This window comes from Plectropomus leopardus, chromosome 23 (assembly GCF_026936395.1).
Source record: "Plectropomus leopardus strain MGB_pleo_1.0 chromosome 23, ASM2693639v1, whole genome shotgun sequence".
NCBI lineage: Eukaryota > Metazoa > Chordata > Actinopteri > Perciformes > Serranidae > Plectropomus > Plectropomus leopardus.
Genome location: NC_142198.1, coordinates 1,231,395 through 1,241,873, shown reverse-complemented (window position 1 = coordinate 1,241,873; position 10,479 = coordinate 1,231,395). Strand labels below are relative to the sequence as shown.

The window sequence follows — 10,479 nt, the reverse complement described above, 5'->3', positions numbered from 1 at the left end:
GTATCAGATGAGGTGATGGTGAAGACAAAGAAACATTTTTCTTGTTGTTTTGCCAATATCTGCTAAACCACATGGGGATCTAATGATTTATAGCCTCACCACATCTTGATGTAGCACCAGTCACAGCTTGAACTTTGTCTGTGTAGGTGACTGAAAGTGTTGCAGCAAGTGTGTTTCCATTACAGTGTTAGGGACAAACCCCTGTCACAGCTCTGTCACATCATTCCTGCTTTATTCCTTTATTTCTCCCACTGACATGTGTCAGCCAAACAGATGATTCAATGGCTATATTGAACATTTGCCCCCAACTGAGGGTTCCTAGGTTTGTGCATGTTCCTGAGTGTTGGGAAGTAGCCATCTTCCCTTGCCATCCATCCTCTCTACCACACACCCTGATTTATAAATACAGCATTAAAAAGTGAGTGGTGCGGACAAACGTGACATAGTCTTGTCATTCGGTGGTCGAGTATCTCTGGGTATGTCCATAGATTTTCTGGGGGTTTAGACAGAATTACTGGGTTTTCTCTGAGAAAAGGGAAAATAACTTCTCATTATAAAATGGAACTAGGATAATAAGATGTGTCATAAAGTGACTGAACATGTCATTTACTAACTCAAGAAGTAGATTTAGTGCTTAGTAACACATTAAAGAAGCATCATTTAGGAAAGTCTACCCCACAGCTGCAGCTCTGATTGGTCAGCTGTAATTTGTTTGTAGCAGATATGTCAATCAAACATCCTGAATTTAAGATCTGCCAATTTCAGTACTGATTGCAGTCTAACAACAGTAGGTATATAATTACTTGTGTGGCATATTCTTGACTCCATATACATAACCATCTAATGACATCTTCCCTAAATTTGGAGGATAAAGGATAATGCTTTGTGTTCAATTGTGGAGAATGGATTTTGATGGTGTATAATTTAGCCATTAAAAGCTATTTTGTTTTATAAAACCAGAGCTGATTATATATAGATGCTGATTTATACAGTTATATCCATATATGTGAATAAACTTTATGACAGGAAATGTTGGTGTTAAACACTTACAGTTTTTTGGCAAAAACAAAAATACCTTAACAATGAAATAAATGTCTGATATTATTTTTGAAAGATGTTAATTACCACAAGTACCATCTATCATTTTAGATGTGAAAAAAAACCTGAAGTTACAGTTTAATGTTTTTAATTAGGCCTGGTTAAAATGAAAAACTCCAGCACTGAGTAACAGACATTCACATACAATTACTCTTCAGTGGTACATATGATGAGACATTCAGAGATGAACCCTCATTCTGCTGACCTCATTGATGTTATATGGTACAAGTAAGATGCAGTGTGAAGTCACATTATATCTGTAATTTGTACATTATATTTGTACAACACTGACTGTGGAGTTTACCTGGGTGAATAAGAGAGCTCACTCTCGGCTCCACTGCAGGACTCTCCTTTGTGCTCCTGTGTTACAAGCTGACATCAGATACAGCAAAATTAAGTGAAATGATTCAGGCCACATTTGGAAAAGAGCGGCCCTACTACAAACGGGAAAAGTCTCTCCACTGTGTTTGTTAAAAAATCTGCGTTCATATGATAACATTGCAAAAAAGATCCTCATGCACACGGATCCACAAATACAACCAAAAACACAGAGTATGCATACCAGGCCAGTAGTTGGCGGTGTAACTTTGTATGACACACCATAGAAGAACACCACACACATGCTATAGTGCAGCTGTGACGTCACTGTTCTCACTGGATCCATGCATTGCCAGTTTATACGGTGACAGCAGGGGTGGCCTTTTCAAACGATTACACCTTAGATCCCGGTTTTCCCAAAACACCATTGAACGAAAGGCCAAACTGAAACAAAAGTTTAATATTTCACTGAAGAACTGTTGCTGTTTATATGGTCACTCAGAAAAACTGCAAAACATGACACACAGCTTGATATTTCTTGCCAAAGCTGAAAATTCTTGAATCCAAGCAGATTCTTTGTAATGCTTCAGAGCGTAAGGCAGAACAGGACACACAATGCAGACCAGGAGACCAAAGAAATGTTTAACTATTGTATTTATAACACCAACAGTGCACAAGGGAGATTCTGAGTGAGGATCAGGGGGTGATGGGTCCTCGAGGGAGGTTCGGTTCCGAGATGGGGAGCATTCCAAAACCACCAGGTGAGGCGAGAGGAGGACAGGTGTTGAGCGTGGCAGCAGTGTGGCAGGTGAATATGGCAGTGCTGCATGAAAAGACAAACAAGGTAAGTTACAAAAATCCCAGGCAAAAAAGAGAAGATGAATTCTTGGAGCGATACGTTGGCCGAGAATTTTACCACAAAGGGATCAACGATGAACTGGTGAAGAGTGGAGAGTGAGCCCGGGCTTTATACTGAAGCAGGAGAGAGAGGTGATCAGACCTGATGACGGTCAGGTGTGTAGATGAGCAGGTGAATTGGATCAGAAGCCCCACCTCGCTCCCGCAGGTGAAGACATACAACAAAAACAGACAACACAGACAGAGAACAGGAAGGGCAGGGAAACAAGGAAGAAACACAGGGAGAGACACAGCAGATCCTAACATTCTTTGTCTAATTTGTGCCGGCAAGAGTAATTTGTGTGTGTGCGTGTGTTTTTCCAGTTTGTAGAATCTTAAGACTTTACCTATAAGAAAGAACAGCCGAAACGCTGAAAGTATAATTTTACTTGAACAGAATACTTTTCATTTCTTTGCATGCCCTGTAAGATACGAAAACATTTGTGCAACTACTGTGCACATCAGTAATTGCAACAAGATTGTAACACTGCCTCTGAAAGCAGATTAGAGAGGTTAAGAGCTTAAAACTTCTCATTATCACACACACACACTTCATAGCATTTGTTTCCAGGTAGGGTTCAGCTGCCTCTCTGAGTGCTGCTGGGGACTGATCAGCCTGGTGAATCTCACCACTAGACAGTATATAGTGGTGTCCAGAGCAGTAGCTTGTTGTTCCCCTGGGAAGCATCCACTTTCACCCCCTCTACTCCTGCCAGAGCTGCACAGAGGCTCTGTTGTGTCACACCAAAACACGCTAGCAGATCCAGCTTCAGCTCCTGTGGAGGAGAGTGAAAGGACAGGAATACATAGAAAGCTGAATGTGGGTTGGGAGAGGAGAGTGCTGTTAACAACATTTAAAGAAACACTATGTAACTTTTATGAAAAGAAATATTGCACTCTTGCAAATGAAAAGCTAAATTCGTGACCAATAAAACACACTCTTGCTAATTTTAACATACTCAGGAGTTTTGCTGCCCCTGTCTGAGGTTATGTGGCTAATGTTAGCATAGAGGTTAGTCTGTGTAACTGATATTACTGAGCCAGTCTGCTGACTTTATGTCTTAATTCTACATGTTGTGTTGTTAACATTTCAGCATTGACAATTATCCTGTATATATGTCAGTCTTGGCTGCATTGATTGCTGTGTGGTGAAGTTACATAGACTTAATATAACTACATATTGAGGTCGATGAAAATGAAAAGAATGTTGAGGAATCACATTAACTAGAAAAGTTTTATGTTAATCATGACAGACTCCATTTAAGAAATAAATTACTGACATGGTGCACAACAAAGTTTAGAAATATAAAGAGTCTTTGGTAGTCAGACCCCATCACGACGTCAGCAGCTTTTAGTAGGTAGAGGTGCTGTTAGTAGTACAAGAATATCCCCACAAAGAAGAAGCAAAAGAGAAACATAAAAATGCATGCACGCGCACACAGGCATATCCGGTTTTCTGAGGTCATGATAGAGCAGGTTGCAGTGCGATAGACCAGGTCGCGGCACCTAAGATCACAATAGACCAGGTTCCAGTGTGTTAGATCATGATAGTCCAGATCAAGGTGCATTAGATAGATCATGACAGACAAAGCCATTGTGTGTTAGATCGCAATAGACCAGGTTGTGACTTGTTAGATTATGACAGACCAAGTCCCAGTTCGTAAGATAATGAAAGACCAGGTTGAGGCGTGTTCAGTCACTGTAGACAAAGTCAAAGTGCTCTGACTCACAGCAGATCAGGTCACAGTGTGCTAGATCAAGATAGACAAAGTCAGTCCACCTGTGCCTCTCTCTCTCTATGGGTGCGTGTGATTGCCTGCAGGTGCACTCGACTCAGGCTGAACCATGAGCTGCATCTCAGAAAAAAAAAACCAAATTGTCATGAACCCGTAAAAACACCAATGATTCTTACAGTTTTTTCAGAAAAAACTTCTGGAGAAGATCCAAACTTACCACTAAGAGATGTGGAAACAATATGGTAGCATGGAAGAGTGCGTCCAGGCCTTTTGTGCTGTGGTTGATGAGTAAAATGGGTGGCAGGTGTGCAGCAGTCAATGAGCAGGACAAGCAACAGGAGTGCGTTCTCCAGCACCAGAAAGCAACGGCCATGGAAAGCACACACACACACACACACAGCAGAAAACAGCCCATAAAATGCAGAAAAACAGAACACCAATAAACAGACAAAATCCATACTACAATACTAGATTTATAATTATGATAATTACAAGTTCAAAATGATGTTACAGAATTACTATACAATTATACTAAAAAAAAGTTTAGGTAACTTTCTTTTTTGTTTTTTAGCTTTATTTTTTTTTAGTTATTTTTCCACTGATCTTCAGGTAATTTTCTTGTACTTTTCAAATAATTTCTTGCAATTTTTGGGGGAATTTCTTCTTTTGGTGCCCCTTGCCTTAGAATAGAATAGAATAGAATATTCCTTTATTGATCCCCCATTGGGGGAAATTCCAAATGTTACAGCAGCATGAAAAAAGAAAAGTGAAATGTAACAAAGAAAATAACAATAACAATAACAATAAATAAGTAATAAAATAAGTATGTACATAGAGGAAATAAGGTATGTACACATAATAATAATTAAGTAATAGAATAGTATGTACACAAAAGATGGATTAGAGCCTTCTTTGCATGCTTTTGAAAGAAATCAACCCAATTTCAATGGATTAAAATGTTCATTTTAAATGTGGATAAAATACAATACAAATGAAATATTAAACAGTAGGCGAAGGAAATCCAAATTAATGTATGATGTGATATTGTGAATAAAAGTGGGTCAGTAAAGCCCTGGTGGGGCAGAGGGCTAACTGATGGTCATGGTGTGGGGGTGTAGTGATGGGGGGTTAATTACACCTCCACTTTTTTTAATAACGTCCCAACCAGCCCTCCACAAAGGAAGCCCACAGTGCACCCCCTGAACTATTTTTAGCCACCCCAGTGCATGCTGGTCCAGGTTGGAGGTGTGTGAGGTGAGCTTTGGGCTGTAGTCAGTGTGTATATAAGTATGTGTGTTTGCACGTGGCCTGTGTGTGTGTGTCTGTGTGTGTGTGTGTGCTTGTGTGTGTGTCAGGCAGGTCGCCCTGACACAAATAAATGAGCAGTGTTTCTGCGCGGCACACTGACTCTCTTTCACCATACATGAAGTGTGCTGAAAAGAGCTTTTTCACAGCCGCACGCTCACTCACTGGATACACAACACCGCAATGATAACATGGTTGTGTGTGTGTGTGTGTGTGTGTGCGTGTGTGTGTGTGTGTGTGTGTGTGTGTGTGTGTGTGCAGCTCAGGGTATGGTGGATCTATGGATATGTGATTGAGACATTAGTCCAACATATAACGGAAAATGCACAGAGCACTGAAAGTAAACAAACATACATTGAAACCCTATCATGTACTAGATTTAGAGCAAGAGTCACTCCTTTTTATATCAATAATAAGCCAATATCCAAATCAATAAGAAGCTCAGTTGCAGTGTGTCTGACAGTGGTTGAAGTAAACTGCATGGTGTCTCTAGCATGAACACACACTCAATGGGCAGTTATCAACAAACTAAGCTTTGTGTCCCCTGATCTCTACAACTGTAGTGAGGGCACAGGTAGCACACCAATAATGGCCACATTAATGGGGAATGCACAATGATGAAACATGCCAGGATTCTCTTTTAATAAAATATTGAACCCATTACCCTTTTCTAAGACACAGAAGAAAATTGATAAATCTCATCATTGTTAATGTGTGCTTACACTGTAACAGACTGTAAGGTGTACCCTGCCTCTGCCTGCAGCATTCTAGGATAAACTTTAACTCTCCTGCAGCCCTGAGCAGGAGAAGCAGCTACAGAGAATAGAGGGAAGTAATTGTTCTTTAGTTGTGTGCATCGTGTTCTCATCTGAAGTCATCACATATTGTCACTTTGCAATAGCTTCCATGTCTACATATTAAGCTCTAAGTATCCTTCTTTGTCTGCTCATTAGTTTCATGCTACCATGATGTCAATGATGTGATGTTAATTCTACAAATATATTAACCTTAAAAGCGGGAAATCTTATAGTTACATTTAAATTTAAGCACTATTGACGTTAGAGAGATGTCTTGGTCCCTGCACATTGTGAATTTTTTTTGTCTACCACATCACACTGTGCGATATTTGCAGGATGCACATGGTAAGGTGTGGGACCCCCCCTCACATTTAGATGAAAAGTGAACACCAGACTCCTACATAAAAGTCTGGGGTTTGTTTGATCCATCCACCTTGGTGTTCCTTATATTATGTGTTTCAACCTGACACCATCCCGCTGCGTGTCATGTGGATGTGTCAGGTGCCGTCTGGCTGTCCACCAGCTTATCATATAGCCGCTAAAAGTGGCTTTTGGTGTTGGGATCTTACACCAAAAGAACTGCAAAAGTAGTGGTATTTGATAAGTTTGGATTAAGAACAGGCTGTCCCACCTGAAGCAGACTTACTCACTCTTAAACTTACATCCCATGATTTCCTTCTTTGCTTCCATATATAAGAAATATGAGTTGGAATTTCTGCTTATAAGAACTGCCTATGTGGCAGTCCTCTGGAGGAGGACAGTCTCATACAGTGCACATTCATGACGCAGACCAGTAAAGGCTAACAGTGATGTTCTCATTTGTTTTTGATAATTATACTCAAAATGATTGTGATGTTTATTGATGCAAAACCTCTACATATGACTTTATTAATAATGAGATAAACTCCTGCTTATAGCTCAGATGGCTTTAATGGTCTACAAGAGTTAGCGGTTTAATTCTGCTTTGGGCAGCTAATGCTAAAAATGTGTGGAGTTGTGGAGGCAGATGTTGTGCATTCTATCCAGTGATGTTGTGGCAAAAGCTGGAGACAGACTTAAACTTGTTAGTCATCATCATATGTATCAAAACCTCAAATAATAAGCAAATCACAGTTAATATTACAGCTATTTAGTTTGGCTTATGTTGAAAGATTCATACGTTGTCAAATGGATAAACTGCTCTGCTATAAGAAGCTTTGGAGAACAGCGTCAGACAAAAAGCAGACATTATTCAACGCATATTTTCATTGATTATTGTTAAGGGCCATATTTGCTTGTCTGAAACTCGGCCACAGAAACATCATTCCGTTCTGCACCAAAGCTGCTATTAAATGAAGGCAAGCACATTGGGAGATCCAGTAATCCACATGCAGGCAGCGTGGCTAAACAGAGCCAGCTGAAAGTGTTTTTGTGAGTGAGTGTTTGTGTGCCCGCACGATTGCGTCAGCGCTGCAGGGACGGAAGAAAGACAGATGTGCCAGAAGAGCTGAGGAACTCCTGGCCCTGCCTCTTCCTCCCGTTCCTCCCCCCTTCTCTGTCCGTCCATACCCTCCGAGCTCAGCAGATGTGTTTGTCATGAAACATTTATCGGGGTCGTCAACAGAAACGAGGGCCGCATGTATAAATCACTGTTCGCCCCGGGATGGTGCAGGTATAAAAATATGACCATGAATGGGAAATATGACTACCAGGGCTGCTGGAAAGTCCTCTAAGGCCAAGATGTGCATAGAAATACCTCCATTCGTAATGAGAAAGAAAGATCTGGAGAGAAAAACACACCAGCAAATACTGAAAAGTTATCAAATCCTATGCTCCTGCAAATTAAAACATAGTGGGAAATGTTTGTAATAAGACTCTATGTAGATGTGATGAATGAGTCAAGAAAATGTAAGAGAAGTATCCTTTTGCAGCATTAGCCCCCTGATAATATACACTAGAAACTCTTAAAAAGCCATAAAATCATTTCACTGCTGCTGGATGAAAAACAAATAAAGAAGCTGTCAAAGGTAAAGATGTTTGTTTAGACTATTGCTTTTGTCAGCAAATGCAGAAATACAAATAAAGACTTATTGTCGGTATACTTGTGAGAACTGTTTCTGGCTACATGGCTTGTCCAAGGCCCCAGACAATTTGCCTAATCCTTTGAAACCAACAAGCAACTACACATAGCTACTTACGTCACTTTCTATACCTACAAGTGAGCACAACAAGACAAATGCCCTCCAGGATGTGCAAATGGGCATGCAGCAAGGAGAGGGTTCTAGCTAAGTTTTCAGCTTAATGTCGCACAAATATTAACCAAATTTTCAGAAAATCAGCAAAGAATGTGAATCAGTTTCCTTTTTTTATACCATTATGTAACAAGAAAGAGAGCTGGTGGTGCTAATTCTCAAGTTGGTTGCTATTAAATCATTGCAGAAGCAGATTGTGTGACAAGATGATAAAATTAAACTAGAATTACCACCACAGGGTTGTGGTTGTTGTCTGTGAAAACGTGAATGCTTCAGACAGATATTCCCCCCAGCAGCACAGAAGATCCCTAAAATCAGCACAGTTTACAGTGTCACCAATTTAGTATCTGACCACGTGTCTCCCCTCCTGGTCCAATTAGATGTTTGTGCCAAATTTAAAGAAATTCCCTCAAGGCATTTTTAAGATATTGCGTTCACAATGGGACAGACAGACAAATCGAACCTGAAATCAGAAAAAGCCTCTGGCTGCAGCTATCATCAGCATAAAGACATGAAAAATGCCACTCAGACCTCAAATAATGGAGGACCCTGTAGAGGAAAAGCATGTGTTTGTTTCATTAATCAATATGAGAAATGTTACTGTCTCCTTATTGGTCCAAACATATCTGTTTTCACCTGCCACTAAATGTCTTCACAACAGTGGAGGCTCAACTGACAAATATCTCACATTCCTTATGTACATCATGATGATGATTTATTTGGGGATTTTGTTTTAATGGACACAAAAATTTTCCCAGTGTAAAAATGTTTTGGCAAAATTTGAACTTTTTCTTTTTTTTATTTTTTATTTTTTAATTTCTGCAATTGAAAATGCCCATAAACAATGGATGGAAACCTTCTATATGAGAGTAAGCTTTTCATGCTGCCTCTGAGTAACTATTTTACAAATATTTACATAGACTTATCACTTTAAGGTGAGGTCAGGTGAGGGGTCATACAAAATAGTTTGTGTCAGGCATATCGAACTGTTAACCCTGAATCCTAACACTAACCTTTAGCGCTAAATACCTAACCTTAACCTCTAACCTTTTCTAAATCTGATGTAGATTCTAAATTTAACTGAAAGAACTAAATATTTTCTGTAATTTGACATACTACTTAAAGTCCTTGTTCGGGTGCACAACATGTTTGTGTAAATATTCCATTGGATTCCAGATCTGGCTCCTTAATGAAGTAAGAATTGTCAGAGTTGATCTTATTTTAAGGATCCTTTTGACTTTTAGTGCATGTCTGCACATTTGATCCTTGGATGGAAGAATAGTGCACACACACCTCCATACACGCATGTAGAATAAATGACAGCTGTCCGATGAATCTGCACGATCTCAGCTTTCTGTTGCCAAAAGAGAGCAGTGCAGGCGGACAGGAAAGATGAGGTCAAATCATGGCTGACGTGGTGAGGACAAACTGTCCTGGAACCTTGCAGTGGAAGGATCATGTTGCAGGGGGGATGGAGATGGCATGGAGCTAAGGTGGGAGAGAAGGTGCCGATGGGGAATAGAGAAGTCTGAATGCAAATACTGAAAAGACAAATAGCATAAGCTGCACCCACACTAGTTTTATTGTTATTACAATATTTTTCACAAGGTTTTCCATTCTAGTTTCTCTCCACTTCATGAAAATCTTACATCCATACAAAAGTCTGCAGGCGCAAATGATACCCAGCTGACATCCTGTATAAATATTTATGATTTAAACAATACTGCTGCATTAGCCAAGATTCATTGGATTGTTAGAGTACATCTCTCATATCTCTCATATCAGCCTAAATTTGGACCAAAGACTGACTGCATTGGCCAAACTTAAAGTTTGCATTGCTTCAGTTTCCCAAAGTTTCCAAAAGTAGGATAGGGACCAGAGCCTTCAGCTACCACGCTCCTCTCCTATGGAACCATCTTTCAGTTCAGTCAGGGAAGCAGACACCGTTTGCACTTTTAAGAGTAGACTTAAGACCTTCCTCTTTGATAAAGTTTATAATTAGGGCTGGCTCAGGTTGCCTGGACCAGCCCATAGTTAGGCTGACATAGGTTTAATCTGCCGGGCGACTTCCTATGATACACTGAGCTCTTTTTCCTT

At 40.0% G+C, this 10,479-nt stretch overlaps 1 long non-coding RNA gene across 1 annotated transcript; it reads right to left on the bottom strand.

Moving 5' to 3' along the window:
* Positions 1–2,015: 2,015 nt before the first annotated feature.
* Positions 2,016–4,300, bottom strand: LOC121962531 (uncharacterized). The gene is made up of 4 exons (XR_015775715.1): positions 4,267–4,300; positions 4,044–4,163; positions 2,333–3,089; positions 2,016–2,239 (listed from the first exon to the last, which is right to left on the bottom strand). It is a non-coding gene; the product is annotated as an uncharacterized LOC121962531 (long non-coding RNA).
* Between the last annotated feature and the right edge of the window lie 6,179 nt (positions 4,301–10,479).